This window comes from Triticum aestivum, chromosome 4B (genome assembly GCF_018294505.1).
Source record: "Triticum aestivum cultivar Chinese Spring chromosome 4B, IWGSC CS RefSeq v2.1, whole genome shotgun sequence".
NCBI classification, from domain to species: Eukaryota; Viridiplantae; Streptophyta; class Magnoliopsida; order Poales; family Poaceae; genus Triticum; species Triticum aestivum.
In genome coordinates, this window is record NC_057804.1 from 148,432,044 (window position 1) to 148,452,496 (window position 20,453).

Here is a 20,453-nt window from a genome sequence, read left to right on the forward strand (position 1 = left end):
AGTCAATAATCTAGTTCACATCGCCATGTGATTTAACACCAATATTCACATTTGTATGTGATTAATACCCATAGTTCACATCATCATGTGATCAACACCCAAAGGGTTTACTAGAGTATTAAGGTATGATCATGTTTTGCTTGTGAGAGAAGTTTAGTCAACGGGTCTGTCATATTCAGAGCCCTATGTATTTTGCAAATATTATATGTCCACAATGCTCTGCACGGAGCTACTCTAGATAATTGCTCCCAGTTTGAATATGTATCCAGATTGAGACTTAGAGTCATCTGGATTGGTGTAAAAGCTTGCATCGTTGTAACTTTTTACGACGAGCTCTTTTATCACTTCCATTATCGAGAAATATTTCCTTAGTCCTCACTAAGGATATTCTTGACCGTTGTCCAGTGATCTACTCTTAGATCAAAATTGTGCTCCCTTGCCAAACTCAGAGCAATGTATACGATAGGTCTGGTACACAGCATAGCATACTTTATAGAACCTATGACTGGGGCATAGGGAATGACTTTTCATTCTCTTTCTATTTTCTGCCATAGTCGGGTTTTGAGTCTTACTCAACTTCACACCTTGCAACACAGGCAAGAACTCCTTCTTTGACTGTTCCATTTTGAATTACTTCAAAATCTTATCAAGGTATGTACTCATTGAAAAATATTATCAAGCGTCTTAATCTATCTCTATAGATCTTGATGCTCAATGTGTAAGCAGCTTCACCGAGGTCTTTCATTGAAAAACTTCTTTCAAATACTCCTTTATGCTTTCCAGAAAAATTCTACATTATTTCTGATCAACAATATGTTACTCACATATATTTATCAGAAAGGCGGTAGTGCTCCCACTCACTTTATTGTAAATACAGGCTTCACCGCAAGTCTGTATAAAACTACATGCTTTGATCAACTTATCAAAGCATATATTCCAACTCTGAGATGCTTGCACCAGTCCATAGATGGATCGCTGGAGCTTGCACATTTTGTTAGCACCTTTAGGATTGACAAAACCTTCTGGTTGCATCGTATACAACTCTTCTTTAAAGAATCCATTGAGGAATGCAGTTTTGACATCCATTTGCCAGATTTCATAAAATGTGGCAATTGCTAATATGATTCGGACAGACTTAAGCATCACTACAGTTGAGAAAATCTCATTGTAGTCAACACCTTGAACTTGTCGAAAACCTTTTTGCGACAAGTCGAGCTTTGTAGATAGTAACACTACCATCAGCATCTGTCTTCCTCTTGAAGATCCATTTATACAATATGGCTTGCCGATCAGCAGGCAACTCCACCAAAGTCCACACTTTGTTCTCATACATGGATCCTATCTCAGATTTCATGGCCTCAAGCCATTTCGCGGAATCTGGGCTCATCATCGCTTCCTCATAGTTCGTAGGTTCATCATGGTCTAGTAACATGATTTCCAAAACATGATTACCATACCACTCTGGTGCGGATCTTACTCTGGAAGACCTACGAGGTTTGGTAGCAACTTGATCTGAAGTTTCATGATCATCATCATTAACTTCCTCACTAATTGGTGTAGGAATCACTGGAACTGATTTCTGTGATGAACTACTTTCCAATTCGGGAGAAGGTACAAATTACCTTATCAAGCTCTACTTTCCTCCCACTCACTTCTTTCGAGAGAAACTCCTTCTCTAGAAAGGATCCATTCTTAGCAACGAATGTTTTGCCTTTGGATCTGTGATAGAAGGTGTACCCAACAGTTTCCTTTGGGTATTCTATGAAGACACACTTCTCCGATTTGGGTTCGATCTTATCAGGTTGAAAACCTTTTTCATATAAGCATCGCAACTCCAAACTTTAAGAAACGACAGCTTAGGTTTACTGCTAAACCACGGTGTCGTCTCAATGGATTTAGATGGTGCCCTTTTAAACGTGAATGCAGCTGTCTCTAATGCATAACCCCAAAACGGTAGTGGTAAATCAGTAAGATACATCATAGATCGCACCATATCCAATAAAGTGCGATTATGACGTTCGGTGTCACATCCCTAGCTTCTGGTAATGCTCTAGGCTAGCTTCATGTGTGCATCATGTCTATATTTTTGAAACTTGAATTGAGGAATATTGGAAGCCTCAAAACCCTAAATAAAAGAGGGGCAAAAACCCTAGAAATCTCATTCATTGCTCCAAAAGGCTCTTCTTAAATGTTTGATAATTTTTGGTAAGGGTTCTGGTCCCAACCAAAATATTGAACATTTTTGAGGAATTATTTTTTGGGATTTTGGATTTAATTCATTAGCTATTTGAATTTGAACTATATTCATATAATTAGAATATAATTTCAAATACCCCTGAAATATTTTATAAGCTTTTGGAAAAGTCCATCGAGCAATATAAAATATTCAGAGGAGTTTTTGGCATTGTTTGAATTATTTTAAAATTCAAAACAGTGGCAAAATAAATAAAACAGAACAAAAATAGAAAACAGTAAATAAAAAAGAGAGAGAGAGAGAAGCCCAGCTTACCTGGCCTCACCCGTGCAGCCCACCAGAACTGGCCCAGCTGGCCAGCCCATCTGGCCGGCCCAGCCCACCTCCTCCCCTTGTCTTCTTCCTCCTCTGCCAGGAGGACGAACAGAGGCGTGGCGCGCGCCCGAGAGGCCTCGACCACCTCCTGCTTCCCCCCTGGCCACCTCCTGCCTGGTTGCCTCCCTCCTCGACGCCCGGAGACGCCACGCCACCCCCTCGGACCCCTCTCACTCTTCCTCGAGGCCCCGCCCCTCTGCTCTTTCTCTCTCGCCCGAACCCGAACGCAGCCGTCGCCGCCGACGAGAACCACCGCGGCCATGGACTCTCCCTCGTTCCCTTAAGCATCCCAGAGGTTCCGCCTCGACCCCCTCTTCCTCTCCACCAACCCATGCCCCGCCGGACGCCCTGCATCGCCGCCCACGCCATCTTCCCCATCTCCGGCCGCCCGAGATCGCCGTCGTTGATTCGTCGTCACCAAGCCATCCCCGAGCCCGCTCCGACGCTGCCGCAACCACCGTGAGCTACCGCTCCTTCTCCCCCTCTCCGTTCTCTCGTTTGCACGCCGCAGCTGCCACTTTGCCGACGACCGGAGCTCGCTGCCGCCGGCCATGTTGTCGTCGCGGCCATAGCTTGTTTCGGCCGCATCCGAGCACGGCTTTGAGCTCGTGGGGCTCACAGGAAGCCCATGCGCAGCTCAGCTTGTCCAAAACCCCACCAGGGCCTCGCGCCCGTTACCACCCGAACTCCGGCGCCGCCGCGAGCTCCGTTCCGACGAGCCCCGGCGTTCCCGCAGCCTCCCACCTACCCCATCAGATGCGGGAGAGCCCGGGCTACGCCCCGGTGCCCTCAGCCGCCGCCCCCGTCGCCTTTAGCGCAAGTCCGGCGCGTTGCCGCCGCCATTTTGGTCGCCGCCGGCGTAAGTCCGGCGATGATGACGTGGGCATCATTAGCGGCTAACCCCCCCCCCACACACTAACCAACCCCCTAGGCCAATGACAGCGGGCCCCACCCCTGGTCAAACCCCAGTCAGCGCTGGGTTTGACCGGGATTAGCTCCTGTGTCACTGACGTGTGGCCCCCACACGTCAGGTTTGACTCTGAGCGCCCAGTTGACCCTGCTGACGTCACTGTGACGTGGGGCTGACGCAATAAGTATTTTCTGGATTTAAAAATAATCAGGAAATTCCAGAAAATAGCTAAAACTTCTAAAATTCATAGAAAATTAACCGTAACTCCAAATTAAATAATTTATATATGAAAAATTATCAGAAAAATTCAAGGAATCCATCTGTACCATTTTCATGCATGATAGAACAACTTATAGCTGCTGTTTAGCACAAATCAATTAAATGGCATTTGAATAATCACATATGGAGTTTAAATTTGAATTTTATATTCAAACCAACTTCATTTAATCTGGTTTTAGTTGCATTAGCTCAAAACACATTCATTTTTGCCATGTCATAGCATGCATCATATTGTGCATTGCATTGATTCGTGTTTCTTCTGTATTTGCCGGTAATTGTCCCCTCTCGATAGACGTGTACCGACGATGTGATCGATGACACCGATGAAGAGCTATTTTATCTTCAGAAGTGCCAGGCAAGCAAAACCCCCTTGTTCATTCCGATACAATCCCACTCTCTCGCTCCTGCTCTCTTTTACTGCATTAGGACAACAACGATTCATCTGTTACTTGCTGCGGTAGCTGAACCCCCTTTATCCTTTGCATGACCTGTCATTGCCACAGTAAATAGATGAAACCCACTAGTATGAGTAGGAGTTGTTTGAGCCCTGTTGTGCCTACTCATTTATGTTTGTTTGTCATGCCTGCTACTGCTTAGAGTTGAGTCAGGTATGATTCATCGGAGATGAATCAGAGGTGTGTGAACATGTCCTACTGTGTGTGAGCTAAGTGTGTGAACACGATTTGGTAAAGGTAGTGGTGAGAGGCCATGTAGGAGTACATGGTGGGTTGTCTCATTGCAGCCGTCCTCAGGAACTGAGTTCTGTGTTTGTGATCCATGATTCAGTTACTACCACGCATTGGGCCCGAAACCAATGGACCCTCTCGGCTTCTTGATCACCCTTGTCCTCTGTCCAGGAGTTGCAAGTAGTTTCTGGTGTTTGTAGTATGCTGGAGGCCGTGGACAGCGCTGACCGTAGGGGTGGGCTGTGATGCGGTAGGCACGTGGCCGGGTAAACCGGGCACCCGTTTGGTGTCACGGAACCCTGTACACATCGTTTGGGGCTGTGAGCGAAACTCCGGCCGGATCTCCTCATGGATGGAACCCGAATAGGCGATAAACCTGGACTAGAGACTTGAGTGTTTAGGCAGGCCGTGGCCGACACCCACGTTGGGCTTCCGCTTGAAGGTTGCCGAGTACATGTCGTGTAAACGGCGGTAAGTGGTGAGAGCGTGTGTGAAGAAGTACACCCCTGCAGGGTTAATATGATCTATTCGAATAGCCGTGTCCGCGGAAAAGGACTTCTGGGTTGCTTATATCAGTTCATAGACAAGTGAAAGTGGATACTCTAAAATACGCAAGATAAGCGTGAGTGCTATGGATGGCGTTCTCGTAGGGAGACGGAAGCGGATCCATAGTGGTGTATTGATATGGTGAATATGTGGACTCGTGTGCGCCACCTCAAAGAGTCCTTGCAGTCGTAGTTCAGGATAGCCACCGAGTCAAAGCTGGCTTGCTGCAGTTAAACCCCACCATCCCCTTGTTGAAAATGATGCATATGTAGTTAGTTCTGATGTAAGTCTTGCTGGGTACATTTGTACTCACGTTTGCCTATTTTATGTTTTGCAGAGAGACTTCAGTCTCGCTAGTAGTTCCGCGTGGACTTCGACGTTTAGCTTGATACCTCAGCTACGATCTTGTGCCCTCGGCAGGATCTGATAGATAGTCAGGCTTCTCAGCCTTTTTCATTTATAGATGTCTGTACTCAGACATGATAGCTTCCGCTTGTGCTTTGACTTGTATGCTCTGAGTGTTGGGTCATGAGACCCATGTTTGTAATATCTCGCTCCTCGGAGCCTATTGAATAAACTACTTGAGTCGTAGAGTCATTTTGTGATGCCATGTTGTATTGCACATATCGAGCATATTGTGTGTATGTTATTGAAATGCTTGGTATGTGTGGGATCTGACCATCTAGTTGTTTATCTTTAGTAGCCTCTCTTACCGGGAAATGTCTCCTAGTGTTTCCACTGAGCCATGGTAGCTTGCTACTGCTCCGGAACACTTAGGCTGGCCGGCATGTGTCCTTCTTCGTTCCTGTGTCTGTCCCTTCGGGGAAATGTCACGCGATGAATACCGGAGTCCTGTTAGCCCGCTACAGCCCGGTTCACCGGAGTCCTGCTAGCCCAGTGCTACAGCCTGGATTCACTCGCTGATGACCGACACGTTCGATGCTGGGTCATGGATGCCTGTCCCTGTAAGTCTGTGCCACTTTGGGTTTACGACTAGCCATGTCAGCCCGGGCTCCTTATCATATGGGTGCTAGCGACACTATCATATACGTGTGCCAAAAGACGCAAACGGTCCCGGGCAAAGGTAAGGCGACACCCGTGGGAATACCGTGCGTGAGGCCGCAAAGTGATATGAGGTGTTACATGCTAGACCTATGTGGCATCGAGTCGGGGTCCTGACAGCGTTGGTATCAGAGCTTGACTGCCTGTAGGATTACCAAGCCAAACTGGTCGAAGTTGAGTCTAGAAATTCTTTAGTTATATAAGGGAATTGATTGTGGGATGGAACGTAAGGCTCTTTTTACTCCTTATACCTCATGGCCTTCTGATCTGAGTCATCATCTTCTCTTCTACGGGGATTAAGAACTAGGCTATCTCTTCTTTCTATTAGGATCACGTGTTACTAATCCGTAGACTTATAGATTGTTGGACTTAAGCCTCGTTTCAGTTCCTATTACTTCTGTATGTTAATTATTGATCTCGAGACCTTGATATTGTGCTTCTGAGTGGTTATGCCACCATTTTTGTGAATGTCTCAAATCTTTTCTGAGCATTTACAGCCGTTATGCTGTCCGAGTCATTCCAGGTTTCTAAATAGTCTGATGCATTTGCAAAATCCTTTCCCTCTGGTTTCGATGTTCCTTTATGCCAGCTCAATCACACTAATTGTTGAGTTGAGGTATTCTATTGCCTTGACATTATGTTGGAGTTACTATTATGACTCTAGGTGTTTTAGGGAGTCACCTAGTAATCTAGCAATGTTTTGTGTTCCCAGTGTGATGATTCTGGCCGTCATTATCGAAAGCATCCCGCGATGCCATTTAGTTAGTAGGTATTCTATTCCTGGGTTCTTAAACCCGATATTCACCCTACTTACATCATGTTGATAGTGTTGCTAGTTCCTTTAGTATATTAGTAACCTTTGCGATAGTCCTCGAGGTCCGTGGTATATCGTTCTTCCAAATACCATGAACCATTATGGCAGAAGTTTGTTGGATCAAAAGATCACAACAGGCCCTCTATGAGTTCTCCATGCTATATTGTGACTCTGCCAGCTCAACCTTTCTGCATGGGTTATCCGGAAGAATTATGTTGAACTTTGTTCGGCATACCAACCCATGTATCCACAACTCAGAAAGTTATATGTTCCTTTGAGTTGTCCCTCTTTAGTTGTCTACTGACCTTCGTCTATCAATTGATAGTCAAGAGTATGCGTGCGTTCATTTATCGATGCCTATTACTCTTGTGGTCCGTCAAGCCATTCTATCGCGGAATGACTAGGAGAAACAAACTCCAGTACCTCTTCCATATCTAGGATTGGGTCAAAGCAATTGTGCTCCGCAGATCAAAATGCCAGCCCAGCTTTTGATTTTGTTCTACCCTGAAGTATTACCGTCTTTATGTCAGGATTTTCATGAGAATTGCACCGGCTCTTGTGAATTCTTGATGTAGTGATACTTCTCGCCATTATTATTCATCCCTCGGTTCCGTGTTGTCGCAACCGGAATGCCGACAAGTGAATCGTGATGTGTGAATTCAATACTCCTAGCAACCTTGTTGCTTGGTAGTTAATGGGCAATAATTTCATTCTTAGCGTGCTGGTTTTGAATCATCATTCTAAGGTTGATCATGCTACCTAGTCCTTGTTCTCGATGCACTCCTCGATCGATGAGTTAGGATTATTCAAATCTTCGCTCTATTGATCATATCGTCTTGCCTCAAAGAGCAAGATTGTTCTCGAGCTTAGCAACATATCGGTGGTTCGTGATTTTCCGAAGATCTTCTCGGAAGTATTACCAGGTTGTCACCTGACCGCTGTGTTGAGCTCGTGATCAAGTTGGTTTCTTGTGAACCATCCTTCTCCAAGAAGCTGTGTTGGATATCCCTGAGCTAGTTGGTTAAGCTAGACAACAACTTGGAGAGTTGGAAGATAAAAGCTTGTCTGACTTAGTTCGTTCCAAAGGGATATTCTTGTGTAGTATGTGTTGACGAAAGATGATATCTTCATCGATTGGTCCCTGTGATCAGTTGCTGGACCTATCATTTTTATCTAACTTTTGATTGGAGTATGGGCTATCATCCAATCAGACCAGAACCAACGATATTCGTAATGTTGTCTTACTCGTGGATGATCCCTCGAGCATACACCATTACATCTTTGGTCTGACCAATGCTATCACCGTGTTCACTTAACTATGGAATTCCTTTTAAAAGGAAACCTAGATGAGTTGTTGTTGAGCCCATTGACAACATCCTTATCTCCTCCATGATTTTGTTGAACATTAAGCTAGTGTTGGAAACTTTTGAAAGCATTTGTTCATGCTAGCTCATGAAGCATATGTTTGGATGAAGGTAGTGACTTCCTTTAATTCATGTGCATCTGATGCAAGTTGCCGCCGTGGATTCGAGAAAGTCAATGTTACTTTCTTTGGAATCATTCCAAATCAGTCATGCACACGTGCGAAGAATGCTGTGGTTTGAAGACTTGCAACCTTCAATCTATATGTATCCCTAGCACACCAAGCCACTGATTGATTTGTTCAAGGAGAAGGAGTTTCTTCATAAGAGCTAATCCGGACTTATGAAAGAACTTCGATATCCTCGCTGATGGTTCCCAACCAGAACTCGGTAGTGTTTTATTGTAAGACTACCATGTGGGCATGCTTGTCTGGGACAACGTGTTCACATGTTTGTAGCAGAACTAGCTCATGTTTTGGAGCTTGCTATCGTAGTTCATCTTTCGAGAATCCCGCAACGTCATCTCGTCGATTTGTGTTGCAAACTTTCGTTTTCTTCCTAGACTCGATGAGTCTGGAATATCCTGACACCAACCAGATCTGAATCTCAGGCAGATATGATGGTTTGGAACCTTTCCCAAGAACTATAATATTGGTCCCTCTATAACCGGTAAAGTGGATGTCATGGCCAACACACCCAGCCGGAAGACCTATTATTGTAGTATCTTGATTGAAGAAGTTGGCCACCTCCCCATAGGGATTTCGTAGGATTTACTCCCTAGTTGCCCCTGTGGATTTTTGTGTTCCCGAAGTCCGACCTTTACTTGATGTTCTAGATACCAAACCATTTCAATGAATGGGATACACTAGCACATCAAGGAGAACATTAGAAGCGGAGTGCTAAATGTCTCTCGGTCGATCATCCAGATTTTGTTCCTTGGCTCGCTAAGGTGAAATCTGAGAAGATGTTATCTTCCTTTGCATCTGCATCCTCCATCACCATTCATCATGGTAGTAAGTTGTGTTACCGGACCCTTGACACGGATGTTGGTAAAACCTTGATGATTGTGGAAATGCTCAAGTTCTTGAAAGCACGTACAAGCGCTACGTGTTACCATCGGCTCTAACTAGGATTCCTCTCAGTTTCCTCGGCAATGCTATGACCTTTTCAACCAGTGAATCCACTCTTTATTGTTGGGTTCTTCCTCAGTTACCAGAATCATTCCCATCATTTGCATTTTGTTCCCAGCTTGCGCCGCCAATGTGCCATTCTACCATGGGTCTCTTCCATTTCCGGTGATAAGCAAATTCATCCATTGCGTTGTCTTCAACAAGGTAATTCACATCATCCAAGTCTGAGTATGCCATTCTACCGACCCCCTCCAAATGATCGCTTGTGATTGCCTTAGGCTGGTATAAAGAGTTTCAATGATCTCTGGATCAAAGGTAATTCTCTTTGCCACTTAGGGTAATAATCTATGAATCACCCTCCTCCAGGATGTTTCTTCGTGGTATCATGGCAACTCAACTCCTCGCTACGTTGACAATCGTTTACCACCTTCTTAAGCGTGAAATTGTTGTCTACCTAGTGAACCTTCGTCATTTGCTTCACTCCATTCCTATGGATGTGTGCTTCGCCTCTCAGCTCGAGAGATGTTGCTATGTCTCATTCCATGAGTTGATCCTAAGTTGTTCGGTCTTCTCGAAGATCGATTGTTCTAGGGTTTTCCTTTCCTCTTCTTGTCATGATTAGCTGAAGTTCTCAGAGCAAGACGACAAGACAAAGATGGTGTTCAAATCAACGTTCATTTGAAGTGCAACCTGGATCGTGAAGATTATACCAGTTTGCGTCTCCCCTTCACCTTACCCTACGCTTGAATCTCGGGACGAGATTTTTGTTTAGTGGGGGTGAGTTGTCACATCCCTAGCTTCTGGTAATGCTCTAGGCTAGCTTCATGTGTGCATCATGTCTATATTTTTGAAACTTGAATTGAGGAATATTGGAAGCCTCAAAACCCTAAATAAAAGAGGGGCAAAAACCCTAGAAATCTCATTCATTGCTCCAAAAGGCTCTTCTTAAATGTTTGATAATTTTTGGTAAGGGTTCTGGTCCCAACCAAAATATTGAACATTTTTGAGGAATTATTTTTTGGGATTTTGGATTTAATTCATTAGCTATTTGAATTTGAACTATATTCATATAATTAGAATATAATTTCAAATACCCCTGAAATATTTTATAAGCTTTTGGAAAAGTCCATCTAGCAATATAAAATATTCAGAGGAGTTTTTGGCATTGTTTGAATTATTTTAAAATTCAAAACAGTGGCAAAATAAATAAAACAGAACAAAAATAGAAAACAGTAAATAAAAAAAGAGAGAGAGAGAGAAGCCCAGCTTACCTGGCCTCACCCGTGCAGCCCACCAGAACTGGCCCAGCTGGCCAGCCCATCTGGCCGGCCCAGCCCACCTCCTCCCCCTTGTCTTCTTCCTCCTCTGCCAGGAGGACGAACAGAGGCGTGGCGCGCGCCCGAGAGGCCTCGGCCACCTCCTGCTTCCCCCCTGGCCACCTCCTGCCTGGTTGCCTCCCTCCTCGACGCCCGGAGACGCCACGCCACCCCCTCGGACCCCTCTCACTCTTCCTCGAGGCCCCGCCCCTCTGCTCTTTCTCTCTCGCCCGAACCCGAACGCAGCCGTCGCCGCCGACGAGAACCACCGCGGCCATGGACTCTCCCTCGTTCCCTTAAGCATCCCAGAGGTTCCGCCTCGACCCCCTCTTCCTCTCCACCAACCCATGCCCCGCCGGACGCCCTGCATCGCCGCCCACGCCATCTTCCCCATCTCCGGCCGCCCGAGATCGCCGTCGTTGATTCGTCGTCACCAAGCCATCCCCGAGCCCGCTCCGACGCTGCCGCAACCACCGTGAGCTACCGCTCCTTCTCCCCCTCTCCGTTCTCTCGTTTGCACGCCGCAGCTGCCACTTTGCCGACGACCGGAGCTCGCTGCCGCCGGCCATGTTGTCGTCGCGGCCATAGCTTGTTTCGGCCGCATCCGAGCACGGCTTTGAGCTCGTGGGGCTCACAGGAAGCCCATGCGCAGCTCAGCTTGTCCAAAACCCCACCAGGGCCTCGCGCCCGTTACCACCCGAACTCCGGCGCCGCCGCGAGCTCCGTTCCGACGAGCCCCGGCGTTCCCGCAGCCTCCCACCTACCCCATCAGATGCGGGAGAGCCCGGGCTACGCCCCGGTGCCCTCAGCCGCCGCCCCCGTCGCCTTTAGCGCAAGTCCGGCGCGTTGCCGCCGCCATTTTGGTCGCCGCCGGCGTAAGTCCGGCGATGATGACGTGGGCATCATTAGCGGCTAACCCCCCCCCCACACTAACCAACCCCCTAGGCCAATGACAGCGGGCCCCACCCCTGGTCAAACCCCAGTCAGCGCTGGGTTTGACCGGGATTAGCTCCTGTGTCACTGACGTGTGGCCCCCACACGTCAGGTTTGACTCTGAGCGCCCAGTTGACCCTGCTGACGTCACTGTGACGTGGGGCTGACGCAATAAGTATTTTCTGGATTTAAAAATAATCAGGAAATTCCAGAAAATAGCTAAAACTTCTAAAATTCATAGAAAATTAACCGTAACTCCAAATTAAATAATTTATATATGAAAAATTATCAGAAAAATTCAAGGAATCCATCTGTACCATTTTCATGCATGATAGAACAACTTATAGCTGCTGTTTAGCACAAATCAATTAAATGGCATTTGAATAATCACATATGGAGTTTGAATTTGAATTTAGGATTCAAACCAACTTCATTTAATCTGGTTTTAGTTGCATTAGCTCAAAACACATTCATTTTTGCCATGTCATAGCATGCATCATATTGTGCATTGCATTGATCGTGTTTTTCTGTATTTGCCGGTAATTGTCCCCTCTCGATAGACGTGTACCGACGATGTGATCGATGACACCGATGAAGAGATATTTTATCTTCAGAAGTGCCAGGCAAGCAAAACCCCCTTGTTCATTCCGATACAATCCCACTCTCTCGCTCCTGCTCTCTTTTACTGCATTAGGACAACAACGATTCATCTGTTACTTGCTGCGGTAGCTGAACCCCCTTTATCCTTTGCATGACCTGTCATTGCCACAGTAAATAGATGAAACCCACTAGTATGAGTAGGAGTTGTTTGAGCCCTGTTGTGCCTACTCATTTATGTTTGTTTGTCATGCCTGCTACTGCTTAGAGTTGAGTCAGGTCTGATTCATCGGAGATGAATCAGAGGTGTGTGAACATGTCCTACTGTGTGTGAGCTAAGTGTGTGAACACGATTTGGTAAAGGTAGCGGTGAGAGGCCATGTAGGAGTACATGGTGGGTTGTCTCATTGCAGCCGTCCTCAGGAACTGAGTTCTGTGTTTGTGATCCATGATTCAGTTACTACCACGCATTGGGCCCGAAACCAATGGACCCTCTCGGCTTCTTGATCACCCTTGTCCTCTGTCCAGGAGTTGCAAGTAGTTTCTGGTGTTTGTAGTATGCTGGAGGCCGTGGACAGCGCTGACCGTAGGGGTGGGCTGTGATGCGGTAGGCACGTGGCCGGGTAAACCGGGCACCCGTTTGGTGTCACGGAACCCTGTACACATCGTTTGGGGCTGTGAGCGAAACTCCGGCCGGATCTCCTCATGGATGGAACCCGAATAGGCGATAAACCTGGACTAGAGACTTGAGTGTTTAGGCAGGCCGTGGCCGACACCCACGTTGGGCTTCCGCTTGAAGGTTGCCGAGTACATGTCGTGTAAACGGCGGTAAGTGGTGAGAGCGTGTGTGAAGAAGTACACCCCTGCAGGGTTAATATGATCTATTCGAATAGCCGTGTCCGCGGAAAAGGACTTCTGGGTTGCTTATATCAGTTCATAGACAAGTGAAAGTGGATACTCTAAAATACGCAAGATAAGCGTGAGTGCTATGGATGGCGTTCTCGTAGGGAGACGGAAGCGGATCCATAGTGGTGTATTGATATGGTGAATATGTGGACTCGTGTGCGCCACCTCATAAGAGTTCGCTTGCAGTCGTAGTTCAGGATAGCCACCGAGTCAAAGCTGGCTTGCTGCAGTTAAACCCCACCATCCCCTTGTTGAAAATGATGCATATGTAGTTAGTTCTGATGTAAGTCTTGCTGGGTACATTTGTACTCACGTTTGCCTATTTTATGTTTTGCAGAGAGACTTCAGTCTCGCTAGTAGTTCCGCGTGGACTTCGACGTTTAGCTTGATACCTCAGCTACGATCTTGTGCCCTCGGCAGGATCTGATAGATAGTCAGGCTTCTCAGCCTTTTTCATTTATAGATGTCTGTACTCAGACATGATAGCTTCCGCTTGTGCTTTGACTTGTATGCTCTGAGTGTTGGGTCATGAGACCCATGTTTGTAATATCTCGCTCCTCGGAGCCTATTGAATAAACTACTTGAGTCGTAGAGTCATTTTGTGATGCCATGTTGTATTGCACATATCGAGCATATTGTGTGTATGTTATTGAAATGCTTGGTATGTGTGGGATCTGACCATCTAGTTGTTTATCTTTAGTAGCCTCTCTTACCGGGAAATGTCTCCTAGTGTTTCCACTGAGCCATGGTAGCTTGCTACTGCTCCGGAACACTTAGGCTGGCCGGCATGTGTCCTTCTTCGTTCCTGTGTCTGTCCCTTCGGGGAAATGTCACGCGATGAATACCGGAGTCCTGTTAGCCCGCTACAGCCCGGTTCACCGGAGTCCTGCTAGCCCAGTGCTACAGCCTGGATTCACTCGCTGATGACCGACACGTTCGATGCTGGGTCATGGATGCCTGTCCCTGTAAGTCTGTGCCACTTTGGGTTTACGATTAGCCATGTCAGCCCGGGCTCCTTATCATATGGGTGCTAGCGACACTATCATATACGTGTGCCAAAAGACGCAAATGGTCCCGGGCAAAGGTAAGGCGACACCCGTGGGAATACCGTGCGTGAGGCCGCAAAGTGATATGAGGTGTTACATGCTAGACCCATGTGGCATCGAGTCGGGGTCCTGACATTCAGACACACCATTACGTTGTGGTGTTCCATGTGGCGTGAGCTGTGAAACTATTCCACATTGTTTTATATGAAGGCCAAACTCGTAACTCAAATATTCTCCTCCACGATCAGATCGTAGAAACTTTATTTTTTTGTTACAATGATTCTTCACTTCACTCTGAAATTCTTTGAACTTTTCAAATGTTTCAGACTTGTGTTTCATTAAGTAGATATACCCATATCTGCTCAAATCATCTGTGAAGGTCAGAAAATAACGATACTTTCCACGAGCATCAACACTCATTGGATCACATACATCAGTATGTATTATTTCCAACAAATTTGTTGCTCGCTCCATTGTTCCGGAGAACGGAGTCTTAGTCATCTTGCCCATGAGGCATGGTTCGCAAGCATCAAGTGATTCCAAAAGCCCATCAGCATGGAGTTTCTTCATGCGCTTTACACCAATATGACCTAAACGACAATGCCACAAATAAGTTGCACTATCATTATTAACTTTACATATTTTGTCTTCAATATTATGAATATGTGTATCACACGATCGAGATCCAATCAACCATTTTCATTGGGTGTATGACCATAGAAGGTTTTATTCATGTAAACAGAACAACAATTATTCTCTAACTTACATGAATAACTGTATTGCAATAAATATGATCAAATCACATTCATGCTCAACGCAAACACCAAATAACACTTATTTAGGTCCAACACTAATCCCGAAAGTATAGGGAGTGTGCGATGATGATCATATCAATCTTTGTAACTACTTCCAACACACATCGTCACCTCACCCGCAACTAGTTTCTGTTTATTCTGCAACTCCTATTTCGAGTTACTACTCTTTGCAACTGAACCAGTATCAAATACCAAGGGGTTGCTATAAACACTAGTAAAGTACACATCAATAACATGTATATCAAATATACCTATGTTCACTTTGCCATCCTTCTTATCCGCCAAATACTTGGGGTAGTTCCACTTCCAGTGACCAGTCCCTTTGAAGTAGAATCACTTAGTCTTAGGCTTAGGTCCAGACTTGGGCTTCTTCACTTGAGCAGCAACTTGCTTGTTGCTCTTCTTGAAGTTCCCCTTCTTCCCTTTGCCCTTTTTCTTGAAACTAGTGATCTTGTCCACCATCAACACTTTGATGTTTTTCTTTGATTTCTACCTTCGCCGATTTTTTGCATCGCGAAGAGCTTGGGAATTGTTTTCATCATCCCTTGCATATTATAGTTCATCATGAAGTCCTACTAACTTGGTGGTGGTGACAAGAGAATTCTGTCAATCACTATCTTATCTGGAAGATTAACTCCCACTTGATTCAAGCGATTGTAGTACCCAGACAATCTGAGCATATGCTCACTGGTTGAGCGATTCTCCTCCATCTTTTAGCTATAGAACTTGTTGGAGACTTCATATCTTTCAACTCGGGTATTTGCTTGAAATATTAACTTCAACTCCTGGAACATCTCATATGGTCCATGACGTTCAAATCATCTTTGAAGTCCCGATTCTAAGCCATTAAGCATGGTGCACTAAACTATCAAGTAGTCATCATATTGAGCTAGCCAAACATTCATAACGTCTGCATCTGCTCCTGCAATAGGTCTATCACCTAGCGGTGCATTAAGGACATAATTCTTCTGTGCAGCAATGAGGATAAACCTCAGATCACGGATCCAATCCGCATCATTGCTACTAACATCTTTCAACACAATTTTCTCTAGGAACATATCAAAATAAACATATGAAAGCAACAACGCAAGCTATTGATCTACAACATAATTTGCAAAGTACTACCAGGACTAAGTTCATGATAAATTTAAGTTCAATTAATCATATTACTTAAGAACTCCCACTTAGACAGATATCTCTCTAGTCATCTAAGTGATCACGTGATCCAAATCAACTAAACCATGTCCGATCATCACGTGAGATGGAGTAGTTTTCAATGGTGAACATCACTATGTTGATCATATCTACTATATGATTCACGCTCGACCTTTCGGTCTCCGTGTTCCGAGGCCATATCTGTATATGCTAGGCTCATCAAGTTTTAACCTGAGTATTCTGTGTGTGCAACTGTTTTGCACCCGTTGTATTTGAACGTAGAGCCTATCACACCCGATCATCACGTGGTGTCTCAGCACGAAGAACTTTCACAATGGTGCATACTCAGGGAGAACACTTCTTGATAATTTAGTGAGAGATCATCTTAAAACGCTACCGTCAATCAAAGCAAGATAAGATGCATAAAGGATAAACATCACATGCAATCAATATAAGTGATATGATATGGCCATCATCATCTTGTGCTTGTGATCTCCATCTCCGAAGCACTGTCGTGATCACCATCGTCACCGGCGCGACACCTTGATCTCCATCGTAGCATCGTTGTCGTTACGCCATCTATTGCTTCTACAACTATCGCTACCGCTTAGGGATAAAGTAAAGCAATTGCAGGGCGTTTGCATTTCATAGAATAAAGCGACAACCATATGGCTCCTGCCAGTTGCCGGAAACTTCGGTTACAAAACATGATCATCTCATACAATAAAATATAGCATCACGTCTTGACCATATCACATCACAACATGCCCTGCAAAAACAAGTTAGACGTCCTATACTTTGTTGTTGCAAATTTTACGTGGCTGCTACGGGCTGAGCAAGAACCGTTCTTACCTACGCATCAAAACCACAATGATAGTTTGTCAAGTTAGTGCTATTTTAACCTTCGCAAGGACCGGGCATAGCCATACTCCGTTCAACTAAAGTTGGAGAAACAGACACCCGCTAGTCACCTGTGTGCAAAGCACGGCGGTAAAACCAGTCTCGCGTAAGCGTACGCGTAATGTCAGTCCGGGCCGCTTCATCCAACAATACCGCTAAACCAAAGTATGACATGCTGGTAAGCAGTATGACTTGTATCGCCAACAACTCACTTGTGTTCTACTCGTGCATATAACATCAACGCATAAAACCTAGGCTCGGATGCCACTGTTGGGGAACGTAGTAATTTCAAAAAAATTCCTACGCACACGCAAGATCATGTTGATGCATAGCAACGAGAGGGGAGAGTGTTGTCCACGTACCCTCGTAGACCGTAAGTGGAAGCGTTATGACAACGCGGTTGATGTAGTCGTACGTCTTCATGATCCGACCGATCCAAGCACCGAACGTACGGCACCTCCGAGTTCAGCACACGTTCAGCTCGATGACGATCCCCGAACTCCGATCTAGCAGGGTGTCGGGGATGAGTTCCGTCAGCACGAAGGCGTGGTGATGATAATGATGTTCTACGGACGCAGGGCTTCGCCTAAGCACCGCAACGATATGACCGAGGTGGAATATGGTGGAGGGGGGCACCACACACGGCTAAGGAACAATCATGATGATCAACTTGTGTGTCTAGAGGTGCCCTCCTGCCCCCGTATATAAAGGAGGGAGGGGGAGGTGCGGCTGGCCCCCTAGGGGTGCACCTGGAGGAGTCCTACTCCCACCGAGAGTAGGACTCCCTCCTCTTGCCTTGGTGGAGAAGGAAAGGGGGAAGGGAAAGAGGAAAGGGGGGCGCTGCCCCCCCCCCCTATCTTGTCCTATTTGGGCTAGGGGGGAGGGGGCGCAGCCTACCCTGGCCGGCCCTCCTCTTCTCCCTCATGGCCCATGTAGGCCCATTAACCCCCGGGGGGGTTTCGGTAACTCCCCGGTACTCCGGTAAAATCCCGATTTCACCCGGAACGTTTCCGATATCCAAATATAGGCTTCCAATATATCAATCTTTATGTCTCGACCATTTCGAGACTCCTCGTCATGTCCGTGATCACATCCGGGTCTCCGAACAACCTTCGGTACATCAGGATTCACGAATGGAGTGGTAGTGGATGTGCGGGAATAAGTGGTGGACTTGCGCTTTGGTGGAGAGATCATGTTCAGGTTACTGTTAGGACATGGAGACAATACTTCATTGATGTAGAGATAGTCGTTGACGGAAAACCTTTAGATTCACTAGTTTCTATGGGGAGCCAGACAGATCTACGGAATAAATCATGGGATGCTATGCGCTACTTGAGGACCCAAGATAACATACCATGGTTGTGTGCCAAAGACTTCAATGAGATACTTGTTCAGGAGGAACAATGGGGCGATAACCCAAAGCTTTTCTCATAGATGGAAAGCTTCCAAGACTGTCTTTTCGACTGCGGACCAGCAGACTTTCAACATGCTGGGTACAGGTTCACTTGGGACAACAAGAGAAAGGACAATGATAACATCCAAGTCAGACTAGATAGAGTGACATGCAATAGCGAATTCATGGCTATGTACACAGTGACGATGGTGGAGAATCTAATCACGGAGGAGTCTGACCATATGGCCCTTCTGGTTCGTGTCATGGAGACGGCTCCTGGCACTCGGTCGAGTGTACCTCGCACGTTTTAGTTTGAGGAAATGTGGACAAAGCATGAGGGGTATGACACTATGGTAAATAACGCATGGACGGAAGCGGGTCAGTGTGTAGGATCGGCGGACCTCTGTAGCAAACTAAACCATCTATCACGATCTATGCATGCATGGGGGCGCTCTGTCTTTGGGTCTGTACGTCAACAGATAGCTATGCTCAAAGATCAGCTACATGATGCAAAGGAACGAGTGTTAACTACTGGGCATACATAGGGGGTGTGTGATGTTGAAGGCCAGCTAAAATGGATTTTTGAAAGGGAGGAAATCATGTACAAACAGTGATCTAGAGTTGGCTGGTTAAAAGAGTGTGACCAAAATACTCGTTATTTTCAAAACAGAGCCTCTCATAGGAAGCGAAAGAATACAGATAGAGCCTTGAGAGGGTAGAACGAAGCAAGATGCATAGCCGATGAGGGTATGCGAGAAATGGCAGCAGGGTTCTATGAACAACTTTTCAAATTTGAAGGAACAGAAGCAACAGACCTCATCCTAGATCTTTTCCATGAGGTAGTCTCGCCAGCAATGAATGAGAAGCTCACGGCGCCGGTTACTGATCTTGAAATTGAGACTACTCTATTTCAGATGGGGCCGACAAAGGCGCCGGGGCCGGACGGGCTACCAGCGATGTTCTATCAGCGGCACTGGCCATTGGTACGGGAGGATGTCTACAAACACGTTCGTGATTTTCTTGCATGTTCAGCAACACCGGATAGCTTCAATGACACAATAATTGTGATGATCCCAAAAGTTAACTCACCGGAGCTATTGTCGCAATTTCGCCCTATAAGCCTCTGTAATTTCCTATATAAAATAGTGGCAAAAGTTTTAGCAAATAGACTGAAGCTGATCCTTCCGGTACTCATCTCTGAGGAGCAAAGCGCATTTGTACTGGGACGTTTAATCACTCACAACGTGCTCATGGCATATGAGTGTGTGCATGCAATCAGGAGACGGAAAAGGAAGAAGCCGCTATGTGTAGTAAAACTTGATCTGATGAAAGCCTATGATAGGGTCGAGTCGGTGTTTCTAGAGAAAACTTTGGAGTGTTTTGGCTTTGCACAAGAATGGGTCAACATGATAATGAGATGTGTGAGGAGCGCTCGGTTCTGTGTCAAGCTGAATGGGTTTTTTGCACAGTTTCTTGCCGTCGAGAGGGCTTTGGCAGGGCGATCCACTTTCCCCATACATGTTCCTGTTTTGGGTTGAAGGTGTTGGGGAACACAGTAATTTCAAAAAAAATCCTACGCACACGCAAGATCATGTAGATGCATAGCAACAAGAGGGGAGAGTGTTGTGCATGTACCCTCGTAGACCGTAAGCGGAAGCGTTATGACAACGCGGTTGATGTAGTCGTACGTCTTCATGATCCGACCAATCCAAGCATCGAACGTACGGCACCTCCGAGTTCAGCACACGTTTAGCTCGATGGCGATCCCCGGACTCCGATCTAGCAGGGTGTCGGGGATGAGTTCCGTCAGCATGATGGCGTGGTGACAATGATGATGTTCTACCGACGCAGGGCTTCGCCTAAGCACCGCAACGATATGACCGAGGTGGAATATGGTGGAGGGGGGCACCGCACACGGCTAAGGAACGATCACAATGATCAACTTGTGTGTCTAGAGGTGCCCCCTGCCCCCGTATATAAAGGAGGGAGGGGGAGGTGTGGCCGGCCCCTAGGGGTGCGCCTGGAGGAGTCCTAC